The sequence below is a fragment of the Schistocerca piceifrons genome, chromosome 7 (assembly GCF_021461385.2).
Source record: "Schistocerca piceifrons isolate TAMUIC-IGC-003096 chromosome 7, iqSchPice1.1, whole genome shotgun sequence".
NCBI lineage: Eukaryota > Metazoa > Arthropoda > Insecta > Orthoptera > Acrididae > Schistocerca > Schistocerca piceifrons.
In genome coordinates this window covers 83,605,312-83,624,376 of record NC_060144.1, presented here as the reverse complement: position 1 = coordinate 83,624,376, position 19,065 = coordinate 83,605,312, and positions in this window count along the sequence as shown.

The window sequence follows — 19,065 nt, the reverse complement described above, 5'->3', positions numbered from 1 at the left end:
CCATCACTACTTCAGACATTAGTCTAGGCCAGGGCTTCCCAACGTGTGGTCCGCGGACCCCTTAGGGGTCCGCCGGCTCTTTCTATGTGGTCCGCGGCCACCTTTCACCAAATCGTGTAAAATAATGAGTAAAATTACTGAATAAAAATGTGAAAATCAAATCCATCACTATTTTTTTTCGTGTGATCCCCAAACAGCCTTTGCGGTTCCTAAGTGGGAACGTATACACAGTTTAGTGCAGGAGAATGCGGCTTCTCTGATTGACTGTTTCGCAACAATACGGGGGTCGTTTGTGCGCTGGCTCACGGCGCTAGATGCGCTGAAACCTTTTACGCATGCGCGGAGCGAGCTTTGTCGACCAATCACAGCGCTCGCTGGCACGTATGCGGTCCCAGGCATCATTAAATGTTAAACTTGCTTTGTCAGTGCACTACCTATTTCATAAGTCGATTTTTGACCAGTTTATTACTTCTAACATGGATCGGTGGCTGAAGGTAGGATCACTGAAGAAGGGTGCAGTTTCTCCATCGCCTTCACAACAAGGGAAGTTTCCAGTTGAAATGAATGAGGAGGGAGGACGACCAAAAGAAGACTTTACATACATTTGAACATTTTTCTTCGGGTTTCACGAACCCCCCGCCCCCCCCCCCCCCCTCACCCCACACACACACACACACACACACGACTGTTACGAAATATGCATGCTCCTTACACAGCAGTAGCCAAGTAGTGGAACTGAACAGACTATAAGCGGCAGCTTCTCAACAGCGAGCAGTTTGGACGTGACGTTGATTGCTCTTGGAGGAAGAAAGACAGCTCTCCATCGTGTGAAATGTCAATTACCAAGTAATTTTAATCAGGCTATAGTGTGTTGAACAAAGGGAGTAAATCTATTTGTAAGTGTCTGGATACAGTGGGAATTCAAATTGGATCGTTAATTTCAAGTTGTTTTCATTGATCTCTAAACCAAAGACTAATGATACTTCGAGGGGGGGGGGGGGGGGGGGAGTCATTGGGAACATGGCACTTGCATTAAGAAGCTTTCAGTTCCCATGGGTTTCGCTCTGAAATTTAAAGTTACTGTGCTCTTGACTGACTAGGGGTCCGCCATGGATTTTCGACTGAAGAAGAGGTCCGCCAGCTGAAAAGGTTGGGAAGCCCTGGTCTAGGCCATGCCACGTCGTGCTGTGGCACTTCTGAGTGCTTGCGGGACAGCTACACGATATTAGACAGGTGTGCCAGTTTCTTTGGCTCGTTAGTGTATTATGGTGCACTGATGCCGCGCACCTCCACTGCCTGCTGCAGCTTTGCTCCCCCGCAAATACAGAACACGAATCGTCGCTCGATACTCGTCTTCGTTATTCCGCTCTTGTTCCTGTAGCGGCGTACTGCATTAATGTGGCGCGGTAATATTAACGTGTACCGGGTCTGCAGTCGTGCACCTACATACAAACAAGAAACTCACTATGTAAGTCTTTATTGATGTGATGATTAAGGATTTGTGAGCATCGCTCGAAAATCGTGTAGAGAGCCGCGGGCGAGCAAGCGCTCAGCCATGCCCCGCGTGTCTGAGGCTGAGCAACACGCGGCCGGCAGACGGGCGTCACGTCTCGTCACGACACACGTGGGGCGTGACTGGACGTCCCGCGACACGACGTGAGGCGACTGCGCATGTGCGGCAAAGCTGTTGTGTCGTCGTCACTTCCACGGATATTAGGACATATGCAGGCTGACTCAAAACGGACAGGACAAAAAGAATGTATTCCTGTCACTACAGTAATGACTTTATTTCAGAAATGCTCATACAGACAGAGAGGTTAACTCTCCCAGTTTCTATGGACATTCACAGATGTTCTAGTAACGAAGAATGAATGAAAATAGTGTCTCTGGTTGTGATACTGTTCCCCTGCACCCTGGCTGGAAAAAATACAGTCTGCATCAGATCATACGAATTTAGGAGTTCTTCCAACATCCATTTTCTTGCACAGTCACATACAAAATTAATATTGAAATCACTACATACAACTAACTTTTGCTACTTTCTATAAAGTGAACCAAGAATCTTCTCTAGCTTGAGCAGAAATGCTCTGACGACAGAGTTAGGGGACCTGCAAATACTGAGATTAAAAGTTCAGTTTCACTAAATTCAACTGCCCTGCACATCATTCAAATAGGTGTTCAGTGCAGTGTTTTGATAGAACTACGGAGTCTAGTGGAACACTGTTTTTTACGTACATGGCCACTCACCCACTCTGCAAACAACTCCTTGAGAAACAGCCAGCTAATCTGTATCCTGGTAAACGAAGATTCTGAACTGTCACATTATTTAAGTGGTGCTCTGGTATACCAATAATGTCGGAGTCAACATCCATAACAGTTCACCAACTTTAAATCTGATACCTCTTACATTTTGTTGAAACATGCTACTTCCCTCACTACTTGCAAACCTGACCTTCTTTGAAGGTAGTTCATTTCTTAGAGACTTCCTTTAAGCACAAATACCTATCAATTGACTTCAATCTGGAAAAGGTGCAGCTCTAACGCCCAATTACTAAGGGAATTTTCCCATGAGTGATCCCACTGTCGCCTACTGCACTGCCACCTATGAGCTTTGTAAACCTGCCATTCCCATACCTTCTGAGGTGCAGGCGATGCCTAGTGAAACCCGATCTATTTGACAGACTCAAATGGCACCACTACAATACAATGTGAGCCATGTTCTCCGCCATCAGTGCATTAAGGTGAGGTCCATCATGAGGCCACAACACCTGCACGAAGTGCACATTTGTGCCACCAGTTTGAGTAGCTATTTTTCCAGTTGACAACCTACACCGTAGTCCCCGTCCCTATCAAGACTATTCCCAGCTCCACCCACAATCACTACCTGAGCCTCGTTCGTAAAATTCCTGCATAATTCCTCTAAGTTAACAGTCGTCTGAGCCAATCCTGCATTAGGCTTCACAAAGCAGGTGACATGGCACTCACTCCCCAACACTTCCTGCAACAGATGGCTACACCTCTATTATGTGAATGACCTAACAAGAGAACCTTCTTCTTTCTATTTGTAACTGCAGCTGTCTTAGGTTACCTAGTTACTGAGGTCTGCTACCAGTTTCGTGAGCCTATAGCTAAAGGGCTTCCTCTTCACTAAACTCTGACACCTGGTCAAATGTGTTTGTGTTTTGTAACTGCACGGGAAGGGCATGGATTTTACGCTCCTGTTCCTCTATTAACTTATTTCTGCTACAAATGATTCTTGATTTCCAGCAGAGGATTTCGTTGGAATGCCCACTGGCTTCTCCATTGCATTGCCCCCACTGAAAATACTTTGAATAAATCTCATACCGTAAACCACTAGTGCCGGCCAGGGTGGCAGAGCGGTTCTAGGCGCTACAGTCTGGAACCGCGCGACCACTACGGTCGCAGGTTCGAATCCTGCCTCGGGCATGGATGTGTGTGATGTCCTTAGGTTAATTAGGTTCAAGTAGTTCTAAGCCTAGGGGACTGATGACCACAGCAGTTAAGTCCCATAGTGCTCAGAGCCATTTGACCCATTTTTAAACCACTAGTCAAAGACCTACGACAAAGCCCACACTTCTCACTCATGGTAAAATGTTGACAATAATTGAAAAAACTAAACGTCTACATTATCTTAGTTCAGTTACTATCGTAGAACGATTTAAGGAACAAACAACAGTAATCTCGAATTTCGCTCTCTGCTAAGAAAGCAACTACTTCTATCAATACCAGCATAACTAATACCAATACAACAAAAATTTCACACAATTTCTTGTCTAAAAGCAAAAATTCAAGGGTCCACTGGAACACTCAACGAAACTAAACACAGTGAGCGAAAGTGTTTACTGAAATACGTCACTCTTGAACCGTGAAAGTTTTACATGATTAGCGAACGTCAAACATATAACACACTAACTCATTTGTACGGCTGCCAAAATCTCTCATGCATTTAAAAGAATTTTTGACTGTTTGAAACGACTTCGACAACGCGTTAAGCCGATGTCTTTTCCATAGTTCATTTCGTCGAAACTAGGACCCACACATTTTTATTTTTATTTTATTTATACTTCCTTTTCCCAGGCGCCGATCCTTCAGGTCCTGAGAAAGGGGGAATTCCAGATTCACTTGACTTTATTCGTTAAGAACTGATTATGGAAAATGCGTCATGGAAGGCGGGCAGACGACAAACGAAAGCATTCACTCAGGAAGAGCACGAACGCTACTGTTGAGTACCGTAATGTGTGGGAAACGTAAAAGAAGGTTTTGATTCGGCAGTAGATCTCAAACCGCTTATTTTCTTTTGAGTCATCAGTCTTTTGACTGGCTAGTGTAGCCTGCGACGAATTGCTCTGCTGTGCCAACCTCTTCACCTCTGAGTAGCACTTGCACCCTATGTTCTGAATTATTTGTTGGATACATTCGAATCGCCATCTTTCTCGTACCATAAAAGTTATTCCCTGACGTCTCAACAGATGTACTATCATGCTGTCCCTTCTTCTTGTCAGTGTTTCCATACAGTCCTTTTTTCTCTAGTTCTGCTGAGAACTCCCTCATTCTTTATCTCAGCAGTCCACCTGATTTTCAACATCCTTCTGTGCCGCCACATCTCGGACTCTTGGCGTCTCTTATTTTCCGGTTTTCCAACAGTCCATGGTTCGCTTCCAACGCACATTCTAAGAAATTTCCTCCTCAAATTAAGGTCGATATTTGACACTTGCAGAATTCCTTTGACCAGGAATGTCCTCTTTGCCTATGCTATTCTGCTGTTTATGTCCTCCTTGCCTCATCCGTGATGTTTTATTTTGCTACCAATGTAGCAGAATTCCTGAACTTCACCTACTGCGTGGTCACCAAGTCAAGTTTATCGCTAATCTCACTTGTGCTACTCCTCATTACTTTGCTGTTTCTTCTGTTTACCGTCACTCCATAGTCCGTGCTGTCCGCCCCCATAGCTGAGTGGTCAGCGTGACGGATTGCCGTCCTACGGGCCCGGGTTCGATTCCCGGCCGGGTCGGGGATTTTCTCTGCTCAGGGCCTGGGTGCTGTGTTGTCTTCATCATCATTTCATCCCCATCCGGCGCGCAAGTCGCCCAATGTGGCGTCGAATGTAGTAAGACCTGCTCTAAGGCTGCCGGAACTGCCCCGCAAGGGGCCTCCCGGCCAATGACGCCAAACGCTCATTTCCATTTCCATAATGCGTGCTCATCAGACAGTTTATTCCAGTCAACAAGTCCTGCAGTTCTTTGTCGCTTTCACTGAGAATAGCGACGTCAGTAGCGAATCTTATCACTGATATATTTTCGCTCTGAATTTTAATACCCACTGCTGTGACCGAGAGGTTCTAGGCGCTTCAGTCCGAAACCGCGCTGCTGCTACGGTCGCAGGTTCGAATCCTGCCTCGGGCATGGATGTGTGTGATGTCCTTAGGTTATTCGGGTTTAAGTAGTTCTTAGTCTAGGAGACTGATGACCTCAGATGTTAAGTCCCATAGTGCTCAGAGCCATGTGAACCATCTTGAACCACCACGGCCTCTTACATGCAGCCGGCTGACGGGTAGGCGGCGAAAGAATACATCACGATACGAAACCCTTTCTGCTGTAAACTTACCACATCATATCTCGAAAAATACTGAGCCCACTGAAATATATTTTCATTCGTTGGTTACCCAGAATACTACTCTTCACCATTGATCTTTCGAAAGCTGTATATCGCTTTACGTTTCCTACATACAAGCTTCGGAAAATGGCGTTTCTCTTTTATTTATTTAACAAGTATTAAGTTTTATAGCTCGCAGGAATGCTCAGAATCAACATTTTGGATCACTTGGTATGACATCCGTCACAGTAAACAGATGAAACGGACCTGAGTGACGTATATGCTTACATTTGGTATAATGGCACAAGCGTACGTGAACTTCTTCTCTTGACGTCGGAACTATGGTTTGCAGCACTGTGCTGTTGATACTATTTGACCAAGTCCCATACATGTTATGTCGCTGAAGTTTTCTTAGACGCTTCTTTCAATCAGCACCAAAAAGTATATAATTTCATAAGAGAAAACGAAGTCGGTGTCGTAATTCGGCGAGTACTTGTGAACGTCAGGAAATTCGCCATATTGTTCGCTAGAACTTGGAGAAAGCCAGATTTCGATATATTTATTCATTGTGGATATATTTGGGGTGGGTTGTCTTAGCTGCCTCACCCTACATTATCACAAAAATGTGTAACAGCGTACTGCGTAGTGACAAAGAAGTCGGAAGTTTGGCCCACGTTACGTAACTTAAACGCTGGTTTCCAACATTAATACGTCGGAGCTAGGAACTGTCGGCGATCTGTCAACACCTGCGGTCTAAGAAGACCGCACTTGCGGCGAGGCCCTGCCTTCCAGGTTGTGACGTCAGAGAGCGGCAGGAGTCCTGACTGGCCGGCGCAGGTGGCATTCCGGAGGGAAATAGCAGCGGAGCAGTCGCGCTTTAGCATGCGAAGCTGTCTACAAGTAAGTAGGGTAGCGGTGGATGGAGCCGGCTCATGAGCCGTCCTGCGGGAGAGCAAGTACCAGGTGCGTTCAACAAGTAATGCAACACATTTTTTTCCTCTACGAATTTCGGTTGAAAAAATGTGAAATTTGCTGTGGGACATCGTGGAACATTCGCGCTTCAGGCCCTATAGTTTCATGAAGTTCCGATATGTGGTGGCGCTATATGTAGCTTTCAAGTTGGCATCTGTAATCGAAGTGTCATGCAAGCAGGGAGCTGTCACTGAGTTTCTTTTGGTGGAAAAGTAAAGCGTCGCAGCCATTTATAGGTCCTTGCAGCCGCGCGGAATTAGACGAGCGGTCTAAGGCGCTGCAGTCATGGACTGTGCCGCTGATCCCGGCGGAGGTTCGAGTTCTCCCTTGGGCATGGGTGTGTGTGTGTTTGGCTTTAGGATAATTTAGGTTAAGTAGTGTGTAAGCTTAGGGACTGATGACCTCAGCAGTTACGTCCCATAAGATTTCACACACATTTGAACATAGGTCTTTGCAGAATGTCTACGGAAGCCTGGAAGTAAACTGAACCGCGGTGATCGAGGAGTAACAGCAACAATGTCGCGCAAACCTATCCAAGCACGCCGGCCGGCTGTACACAAGTGTGATTCCCGCAATGTTAGAACGTGCGGACACTCTCATTCGAGATGATCCATGGATCACAATCAGACACCTCGCAGCTCAACTGGACGTCACTGCTGGTACTGCAGACACACTCCTGCACCATTTGGGGTACTGAAAGGTGTGCTGACGTTGGGTTCCTCGCCGCCTGACAGAACACCATAAAGAGCAACTAAGGACCAACTGTGCGGAATTACTTGCAAGTTATGAGGCTGATCGTACCAATTTTCTATCGAACATCGTCACAGATCACGAAACTTTGGTTCATCACTTCGAGCCGGAAACAAAACGACAATCCACGAAGTAGCACCACACTTTTCCACTGAAGAAGAAGTTGAAAGCCGCACTCTATGCCGGTAAAGTAATGGGGAAAGTCTTCTGGGACTCTGAGGGGATAATACTCTTTGATGTCCTCCCTCATGGTTCAACGAATCAACTACACTACTGGCCATTAAAATTGCTACACCACGAAGATGACGTGCTACTGACGCGAAATTTAACCGACAGGAGGAAGATGCTGTGATATGCAAATGATTAGCTTGGGGGCGCCGGTGCCGACACCTGCAACGTGATGACACGAGGAAAGTTTCCAACCGATTTCTCATACACAAACAGCTGTTGACCGGCGTTGCCTGGTGAAACGTTCTTGTGATGCCTCGTGTAAGGAGGAGAAATGTGTACCATCGCGTTTCGACTTTGATAAAAATAGGATTGTAGCCTATCGCGATTGCGGTTTATCGTATCGCGACATTGCTGCTCGCGTTGGTCGAGGTCCAATGACTATTAGCAGAATATGGAATCGGTGGGTTCAGGAGGGTAATACGGAACGCCGTGCTGGATCCCAACGGCCTCGTATCACTAGCAGTCGATATTACAGGCATCTCATCCGCATGACTGTAACGGATCGTGCAGCCACGTCTCGATCCCTGGGTCAACAGATGGGGACGTTTGCAAGACAACAACCATCTGCACCAACAGTTCGACGACGTTTGCAGCAGCATGCACTATCAGCTCGGAGACCGTGGCTGCGGTTACCCTTGAAGCTGCATCACAGACGGGAGCGCCTGCGCTGGTGTACTCAGCGACGAACCTGGGTGCACGAATGGGAAAACGTCATTTTTTCGGATGATTCCAGGTTCTGTTTACAGCATTATGATTGTCGCATCCGTGTTTGGCGACATCGCGATGAACGCACATTGGAAGCGTGTATTCCTCATCGCCATACTGGCGTATCACACGGCGTGATGGTATGGCATGCCATTGGTTATACGTCTCGGTCACCTCTCGTTCGCGTTGACGGCACTTTGAACAGTGGACGTTACATTTCAGATGTGTTACTACCCGGGGCTCTACCCTTGATTCGATCCCTGCGAAACCCTACATTTCAGCAGGATAATGCACAACCGCATGTTACAGGTCCAGTACGGGCATTTCTGGATACAGAAAATGTTCGATAGCTGCCTTGGCCAGCACATTCTCCAGATCTCTCACCAATTGAAAACGTCTGGTCAATGGTAGCCGAGCAACTGGCTCGTCAGAATACGCCAGTCACTACTCTTGATGAACTGTGGTTTCGTGTTGAAGCTGCATGGGCAGCTGTACCTGTACACGCCATCCAAGCTCTGTATGACTCAATGCCCAGGCGTATTACGGCCAGAGGTGGTTGTTCTGGGTACTGATTTATCAGGATCTATGCATCCAAACTGCGTGAAAATGTAATCACATGTCGGTTCTAGTATAATATATTTGTCCAATGAATACCCGTTTAACGTCTGCATTTCTTCTTGGTGTAGCAATTTTAATGACAAGTAGTGTATGAGGCGTATTGTGCTGCATTTAGGAAATTGATGAAACTACTTCAGCGTGTTCGTCACGTTAAAACGCAAATGAACTTCTTCTTGTCCAAGACAACGCAAGGCCTCACACAAATCTGCGCTCCCGAGAGGAGCTCATAAAACTTCATTGAAATGTGTTTCCTCATCCACCCTACAGCGCGCATCTCGCATCCTCCCGACTTGCATGTATTTGGCCCAACGAAGGAAGAGTACGTGGATGATGAGGAGGTTATTGATGCGGCAAGATGTTGGCTGCGACGTCGACCAGCAGAGTGGTGCCACGTGGGCATAGAAGACCTCCCATTAAGGTGGCGTAAGGCCGTCGCTTTGAACGGAGATTCGTTGAAAAATAGCCCAGGGAACGGTGAATAATATGGTGTATTGGAATCCTGAATAGGACCATTGCTATTCACAATATACATAAATGACCTTGTGGATAACATCGGAAGTTCACTGGGCTTTTTGCGGATGATGCTGTAATATATCGAGAGGTTGTAACAATGGAAAATAGTACTGAAATGCAGGAGGATCTGCAACGAAGTGACGCATGGTGCAGGGAACGGCATTTGAATCTCAATGTAGACGAGTGTAATGTGCTGCGAATAGATAGGAAGAAAGATCCTTTATCATTTAGCTACAATATAGCAGGTCAGCAGCTGGAAGCAGTTAATGCCATAAATTATCTGGGAGTAGACATTACGAATGATTTAAAATGGAATGACCATATAAAATTAATCGTCGGTAAAGCAGATGCCAGGCTGAGAGTCATTGGAAGAATCCTACGGAAATGCAATCCGAAAACAAAGGTAGTAGGTTACAGTACACTTGTTCGCCCACTGCTTGAATACTGCTCACCGGTGTGGGATCCGTACCAGATAGGGTTGATAGAAGAGATAGAGAAGATCCAACGGAGAACAGCGCGCTTCGTTACAGAATCATTTAGTAATCGCGAAAGCGTTACGGAGATGATAGATAAACTCCAGTGGAAGACTCTGCAGGAGAGACGCTCAGTTGCTCAGTACGAGCTTTTGTCAAAGTTTCGAGAACATACCTTCACCGAAGAGTCAAGCAGTATATTGCTCCCTCCTACGTATATCTCGCGAAGAGCCCACACAGAGGCATACCGACAATCTTTCTTTCCATGAACAATACGAGACTGGAATAGAAGGGAGAACCGATAGACGTACTCAAGGTACCCTCCGCCGCACACCGTCAGGTACCTTGCGGAATATGGATGTAGATGTAGATGTAGAACCCGTTTTCGGGGAAAAAAGTGTTGCTTGCTTCCTGAACGCCCCTCGTAATCTCCGAGTGAGACGGACGTTCGTGGCGTACCTCGAATCCTCACCACAGCACGCTACTATACTAAATGTGCTCTTGCCGCTGCTTTTAGAGCGGGTTGCTCCGTCCTGCCGGCCAGTGTGGCCGAGCGGTTCTAGGCGCTACAGTCTGGAACCGCGCGACCGCTACGGTCGCAGGTTCGAATCCTGCCTCGGGCATGGATGTGTGTGATGTCCTTAGGTTGGTTAGGTTTAAGTAGTTCTAAGTTCTAGGGGACTGATGACCTCAGATGTTAAGTCACATAGTGCTCAGAGTCATTTGAACCATTTGCTCCGTCCTGGGAGACAGTGGCGCGCGGCAGCCGGTAGCAGAGGCGGCGGCCAGGTAGCCGGGTAGCCAAGGCAGCGGGCGCCCAGCTGCCACGCCACGGGGTCCTTGGTCGCGGTTCTTGACTCTGGCGGGCGCTGTTTTGCGGCCCACGCCTGGACACGCCGGGCGGGCGCCTCCCCTCTCGCACCGAGCGGCGGCGCCCGCGGCAAGAACGCGCGCGCCTCTTGCGGTCTGCTCCAAAAACAGACGAGCCGCTGCCCCCCCCCCCCCCCCTGGCCCACTCCAACAGTCCCCTTGGCATTTTACAACCGCCTCCAGGCTGTTGCCTATCACCCTGCCATCGGCGGCTCCCACGTCCACGCCGTGTTCCTCGATCTCTGGTACGTTAGGACCGAGAGAACACAGGCTTAGTCAGTGACATACGGTTATTACACACACCACGAAAGTACGAGTCCAATTCACAAGCCATAATCCGTTCCGATAAACAGTATCCATTTATGAAACATCCTGGCGGTTTAAAACTGTGTGCCGGACCGACACTTCAACTCGGGACCTTTGCCTTTCGCAGGCAAGTTCGAGTCTCGGTCCGGCACACAGTTTTAATCCGCCAGGAAGTTTCATATCAGCGCACACTCCGCTGCAGAGTGAAAATCTCATTCAGAATCCATTTAGTTGGGCCAAGCGTAGACAGTAAGTGACACAATACACCAAAGTACAGGGTGACCAAAAAGTCAGTATAAATTTGAAAACTGAATAAATCACGGAATAATGTAGATAGAGAGGTACAAATTCACACATGCTTGGAATGACATGGGGTTTCATTAGAACGAAAAAAAAAATTCAAAAAATGTCCGACAGATGGCGCCATCTGATCAGAATAGCAATAATTAGCATAAAAAAGTTAGACAAAACAAAGATGATGTTCTTTACAGGAAATGCTCAATATGTCCACCATCATTCCCCAGCAATAGCTGTAGTCGAGGAATAATGTTGTGAACACCACTGTAAAGCATGTCTCGAGTTATGGTGAGGCATTGCCGTCGGATGTTGTCTTTCAGCATCCCTAGAGATGTTGGTCGATCACGATACACTTGCGAAATCAGGTAACCCCAAAGCCAATAATCGCACGGACCGAGGTCTGGCGACCTGGAAGGCCAAGCATGACGAAAGTGGCGGCTGAGCACACGATCATCACCAAACGACGCGCGCTAGAGATCTTTCACGCGTCTAGCAATATGGGGTGGAGCGCCATCCTGCATAAACATCGTACGTTCCAGCAGGTGTTTATCAGCCAGGCTGGGGATGATGCTATTCTGTAACATATTGGCGTACCTCTCACCCGTCACGGTAGCAGTTACAAAACCAGAATCACGCATTTTCTCGAAGAAAAAAGCCCCTATAACGGTAGACGTGGTAAATCAAACCCATACCGTGACTTTCCCGTCGTGCAATGGAGTTTCCACGACAGTTCTAGGATTTTCGGTAGCCCAAATTCTGCAGTTGTGGGCGTTGACAGACCCTCGGAGCGTGAAATGAGCTTCGTCGGTCCACAACACCTTACTCAACCAATCGTCATCTTCCGCCATCTTTTGAACTAGGCCGGGATGGTTCCTTTGAAAGGGTACGGCCGACTTACTTCCCCGTCCTTCCCTAATCCGATGAGACCGATGACCTCGCTGTCTGGTCTCCTTCCCCAAAGAACCCAACCCAACAGTTCATGATTCCGATGGATTTTGTACGGTTAGCATCGGAGGGTACGCCTAAGTCCCAACCAAACAGTAGTGTATGGAATGACGGTGCGACGTACGACTGCACGAGCGCTAACTTCCCCGTGCATAGACGAATCCGCTACAGTCTCCATTTCTTCCTGAACTGTCTCAGCAGCATTACGCCTTGTGCTCGGTCGGCCACTACGGGGTCTATCGTTTAAACAACCCGTGGCTTCGAACTTCGAAATCATTCTCTCCACAGCTGCATTTGTCAACGGACGTTTACCCGTTAGAATCCCCTTCCTGTGGCGATAGGATCGTAACGCTGAACTAGCACATTTCCCATTCTGATAATACAGCTTCACTACAAGCTTCTCTTCAGGTAACGTCAACATGCTGCGACTGCTGCCGCATCTGATTCTCTCTCTCATTACAGCTCCTTTTATACACGATTGTCATGTGCAGTCACTGACGTTTTGCTGTCCAACGCCATCTGTCGGACATTTTGTGAACTTCTTTTTTTTTTGTTCTAATAAAACCCCATGTCATTCCAAGCATATGTGTCAATTTTTACCTCTCTATCTACATTATTCCATGGTTTATTACGTTTTCAAATTTAGAATGACATTTTGATCACCCGATACTAGTCCAGAATTTCGGTGCGTGGTCGTAACTTTCGATCGTTGGCGTATGTAGCAACGTATCAAAGTGAAGCCAAATGCATTGGCTATAGTGACCTGCATACGTTTTTATACGATCGTGCGTAATGTTTGCCGGGATGCACTCAGCCCTTGTGAGGTAAACTTAGGAGCTACTTGATTGAGAAGTAGCGGCTCTGGTCTCGTAAACTGACGTACGGTAGGGAGAGCGGTGCGCTGACCACATGGCCCCTCCACATCCGCATCCAGTGACGCCTGTGGTCTGAGGATGACACGGCGGCCGGTCGGTACAGTTGGGCCTTCATGCCCTGTTCGGATGGAGTTTTTTAGTGTTTCCGCCTGCGCGAGCGCCTGCCGAACGTGAGACTCGCTTCCAGCTCACGATGGTTTGCCCTCTCATCGGACGTATCGAAATCTGCTTGTCTGCCCACCCGGCGTGTCTTCCCGGCATGCTGTGTTTAGTATTATCGTTGTTGTTAATTTTTTTGGCGGATGGGCCGAGGAATCCGTAGCAGGACACAGTGCTGCCACAGCTAGAACTGCCGGCCGCGGTGGCCGAGCGGTTCTAGGCGCTTCAGTCCGGAACTGCACGGCTGCTACGGTCGCCGGTTCGAATCCTACCTCGGGCATGGATGTATGTGATGTCCTTGGGTTAGTTAGGTTTAAGTAGTTCTGGTTACGACGTGAAGTGGCGGTCATCGCGAGGAAAGCATTTGACATACGTTCTCACTGTTGGTTGATGAAACAATATCGAACTTACCCAGTATCGGACCAGACTCCTGTCAGGGTTCGGGACTGGCTTGCATGCGCAACTCAACATGTCACTCTTTAGGGGAGGCTCCACCCTAAAACGTCATTTTTTTTTCAACAAAAGTTTTGATGGGTATTTCACACCTTCGGAGTGTTTACTTTGAGATCCCTAATCGATTTGGATGTATTCGAATCACAACTACGTCAAAGAAATGTTTGAAATATGGACTGCACGAGGAACCATAGTACAATGACAGCTGCTAAAGTGGTCGAGATAGTACCTGTCTATCAGCAACATGCATCGAATGCACTATTGGCAAGTGCCGCCCCCCCCCTCCCTCCCTCCCCAAAAATGAAAACTTTTAAGTCTTACAGAATCTGTTTCTCAGTTCAGATTGGGATGTTTGACGGCTGAAGAAAGCATGAGTCCCAGCACTCCTTTATCACCCTCCCAGAAGAAGATCTGCTTATCTAAGAACCGACGGAGGATCAAGCAGTCCACAAGGAAAGGAAGGAAAAATCCTAGGAAATGGCTACCCTGGTCTTGAAATTACAGTCCACAAGGAAAGAAAGGAAAAATCCTAGAAAATGGCTACCTGGTCTTGAAATTACAACAAGGAGAAACCTTGTAGAAGCAGAAAAGGAAAACTATGGTGATGGTGAATTTAGTAGATATGATCTTGCACTTCTTAATAAAATTTTAAAATCCATTTTCCTGTAAATTTGTTTTTCTGAGTGGCAACTTGTTTATTATTGATGTTAACTCGCCTCAATGAAACTTTTGTAGGAATTAAGCTTGAAGTATTTGCATATTTCTATGCATTAATATTGTCAAAAATGTACTTTCCCTATTTTATCATGATATTTATGTAGCGATAATAAAGAAAATTAAAGTAAGAAACTAGAAAAAATACTTAAAGCAAATAAATAGTAGCTCTCGTGAAATTAATGCTTAGAACTGTTGGACAAAGTCTTGTGAATGTGCCCAAAATATCTGTAATATGAAAACTGAAGTCTGAATACCAAAATATGGTTTCCAAAAGGACCGTTACATCATATTAAAATTACAGACCTGACAAACCAATGAATGTGTCTTTACGTGATAAACATGATTTTAAAATTAGCTTTAAATCGGCGAAGTAGAATAAAAGTTAAAATTTTTGGGTGGAGTCTTCCCTCAACGGAACAAAATCGACACATGTAAGACTTATAGGGAGGATCAAAAAGTAATACCTCCTGTGTCATAAAAATTTCAACAATGAACATGTAACAGGAGAATTAGTATAGCTCCGAGCCTGAACTGTGCTCTACTGTTCAACATAGACACCATGCACTTTTAGACATTTGCGCCGTCGTTGAACCCAGGTATCAAAACCAGTTCACAGAAACTCTGGATTTTTCTTCTTGACTCATGATTTTAAAGCAGTTTTAATCTCGTTCAAGTCATTGAATCTGTAACCATATAGACTGTCTGTTATAAGTCCAAACAGGTGGAAGTCAGGCGGAGCAAAATCAGGGATATAGGGTGTACAGGGAACCACTGACCCGCCCATTTTGCAATCGCTTGTGTTGTGCAGAATAAGGTGTGAGTAAGTTAATTATCGTGATGAAGCATGATGGCATGAACGTCTTTCAATGATTTCCCTGTTGACTCTGAACTCCAACGTTCCTCTCAGTCGAATCACTTCATCGGCGCGTCCTCTACTGACAGATGTCGGCTGGTCGTTGCGTGCTTTATCTGCGTCGTTCGTTTCTCAGTTTCCAAACTTCTTCATACAACGCCGCACATTCCCAATGTCCGTTACAGCGTCCCCATACTTCTTCTTCACGGATGATGTTAAAACGTCTTTAAAATCATGAGTCGAGAAGCAACAGTCTGAATTTTTCCAAAATGGTTGTGATGCTTGGGTTCGACAAATGCGCAAATGACTACAAATGCAAGCTGACTGTGTTGAGCGGCGATGTTGTGTGGAGTAAGCTTCAAACTACGTTGTGTACTGACACCACTGTCATACGTTCATTATTACAACGTCTTGGTCCACTACTGGCACTTATGCAAGCAGCTACTCGACTTGACTGGCAGAATTGTTGGATGTCCTCCCGAGGGTTATAGTGCCAAATTCTGTCCAGTTAGTCCAGTTAGTGGCTTAGATCTTCAAAATCCCTAGCTGGTCGGAGTGCCTTGCCCAAAATGCTCCAAATGTTCTCAATATGTGATAGATCCGGTGAACTTGCTGACAAAGGTAGAGTTTGGCAAGCGTGAAAACAAGCAGTTTCTGGCCGTGTGCGTTGCTGACATTATCTCCGTGGAACGTAAGCCCAGGATGGGTTACCCTAAAGGGCAATAGAAGTGGGCGTAGAATATCGTCGATGTGCCGCTATGCTGTTAGGGTGCCGCGGATGACAACCAATGGGGTCCTGCTACAAAACTAAATTGCACCCCGAGCTATCACTTCTGGATGTCGGGCCATATGGCGGACGACTTCCAGGTTGGCATCCACTGCTGTCCAGGACGTCTGTAGACACATCTTCACTGGTCTTCGAGGCTCAGTTCGGAGTGGGACTCATCACTGAAGACAATTCTACTCCAGTAAATGAGATTCCAGGACGAAGACGTGTCTCGAGACTGCCCGGACAGTGGTAGGACACTAACCCGACTGCCGTTAGCCATATGGGCCGGCAATCACGAGTAATGGTCGGAGGTGCCGTTGTTTTTGATAGCAGGACCCGTTTGTTTGTGATCTGTGGCACACTTACAGTACAGCTTTACGTTGACGATATTATACGGCTCATTTTCTTGCCCTTGACGGCAGGCCATCATGGGCTAACATTTCATCAAGATATTGTCCGTCTGCACACAGTGAGAGTTTCTACTGCTTGTCTTCGTGGTTGCCACACCCTACCTTGGCCAGCAAGATTGCAAGATGTATCCCCAACTGAGAACGTTTGGGACATTATGGGCAGTGCCCTCCAATCACCTCTAGATTTCGTAGATCTAACGCGCCAGTTGCACATCCAACAACTCTGCCAAGCAATTTGCTATCGCAATGTGGGATTGTTGCCTCCGGGAAAACTGAGTTAAATGATTGACGAACTGAAACTGTGTATTTACCGCCAGCTATGAACACTTATTCGACTAAAAACACACGTTCTTGAATGGTTATCATTTCAACAGTGACAAAAACGAAACAAACGAAAAAGGAACTAAACTTGAACGTTCACGTCAACAAGTAACGCCACACTCCAACGATACTACCGACGCTGACTGAGATAAACGAAACAGTGGAATGTTGGGAGAGTCCACTTGAAGGAAAGTAACTCAGGCCGGCGAACAATCATACGGCACGCGCGGCTAACAATCATACGGCACTGCGGAGAGACTTTTTGAACACCCCGTATAAATGAGCTAGTGGATGCCTTCTGAATCACCTTCAGGCTGTTCACAGAGGGTGCACTTTTCTATAAGAAGGTTATCAGCTCCAGCAGACTGCAGCGAAATGCGCGAAAACCTGCAGAGGATCGATGATTGATAGAGAAATTGGCAGTTGGCCCTGAACGGAAGAAATATAGTGCGCTTGTATTAACAAAGAAATCCACTATTGAACGATTACAGCACTGGTGACAACCTACAGGGAACAGTAACTATAGCCAATACTACACTACTGGCCATTAAAATTGCTACACCAAGAAGTAATGCAGATGATAAACGGGTATTTATTGGACAAATATATTATACTAGAACTGACATGTGCTTACATTTTCACGCAGTCAGTACCCAGAACAACCACCTCTGGCCGTAATAACGCCCTTGATACTCCTGGGCACTGAGTCAAACAGAGCTTGGATCGCGTGTACAGGTACAGCTGCCCATGCAGCCACACTTCATCAAGAGTAGTGACTGGCGTATTGTGACGAGCCAGTTGCTCGGCCACCATTGACCAGACGTTTTCAATTGGTGGGAGATCTGGAGAATGTGCTGGCCAGGGCAGCTGTCGAACATTTTCTGTATCCAGAAAGGCCAGTACAGGACCTGCAACATGCGGTCGTGCATTATCTTGTTGAAATGTAGGGTTTCGCAGGGACCGATTGAAGGGTAGAGCCACGAGTCTTAACACATCTGAAATGTAACGTCCACAATTCAAGGTGCCGCCAATGCGAACAAGAGGTGACCGAGACGTGTAACCAATGGCACCCCATACCATCACGGCGGGTGATACGCCACTACGGCGATGACGAATACAAGATTCCAATGTGCGTTCACCGCGATGTCGCAAAAACTGATGCGACCATCATGATGCTGTAAACAGCATGACGTTTTGCCATTCGAGCACCCAGGTTGAGTTCACCATCGCAGGCGCTCCCGTCTGTGATGTAGCGTCAAGGGTAACCCCTGCCACGGTCTCCGAGCTGATAGTCCATGCTGCTGCAAACGTCGGCGAACTGTTCGTGCAGATGGTTGTCGTCTTGCAAAGATCCCCATCTGTTGACTCAGGGATCGAGACGTGGCTGCACGATCCGTTACAGCCATACGGATAAGATGCCTGTCATCTCGACTGCTAGTGATACGAGGCCGTTGGGATCCAGCACGGCGTTCCATATTACCCTCTTGAACCCACCGATCCCATATTCTGCTAACAGTCATTGTATCTCGACCAACGCGAACAGCAATGTCGCGATACGATAAACCGCAATCGCGATAGGCTACAATCCGACCTTTATCAAGTCGGAAACGTGTTGGTACGCATTTCTCCTCCTTACTCGAGGCATCACAAGAACGTTTCACCAGGCAGTGCCGGTTAACTGCTGTTTGTGTATGAGAAATCGGTTGGAAACTTTCCTCATGTCAGCACGTTTAAGGTGTCGCCACCGGCGCCAACCCTGTGTGATTGCTCTGAAAAGTTAATCATTTGCATATCACAGCATCTTCTTCCTGCAGGTTAAATTTCGCGTCTGTAGCACGTCATCTTCGTGGTGTAGCAACGTTAATGGCCAGTAGTGTAGGAGTAGCCATCCGGTGCTACGAAAATTGACGTGAGGACCTGAAACCATTAGTAGGGAAAGCAGAGGCCAGATTCATAGGAAAAATCTTAAAGAAAATGTAATTCACACGCGAAAAAAAGTGACTTACATAACGCTTGTTCGACTGGTTCTTCAGTACCACCCGTCAATCTGGGACGCTTACCAGGTTAGATTAACGGAAGAGATTGACAAGATCCTATGAAGAGCGACGCGATTCGTGACAGGATCGATTAGTTGCCGCGAGGGCGTTACAGAGATGCTAAGAGACTCCAATGGGAGGCTTCGTACATAACGGAGAGGTTTCCCATTGACACTTCC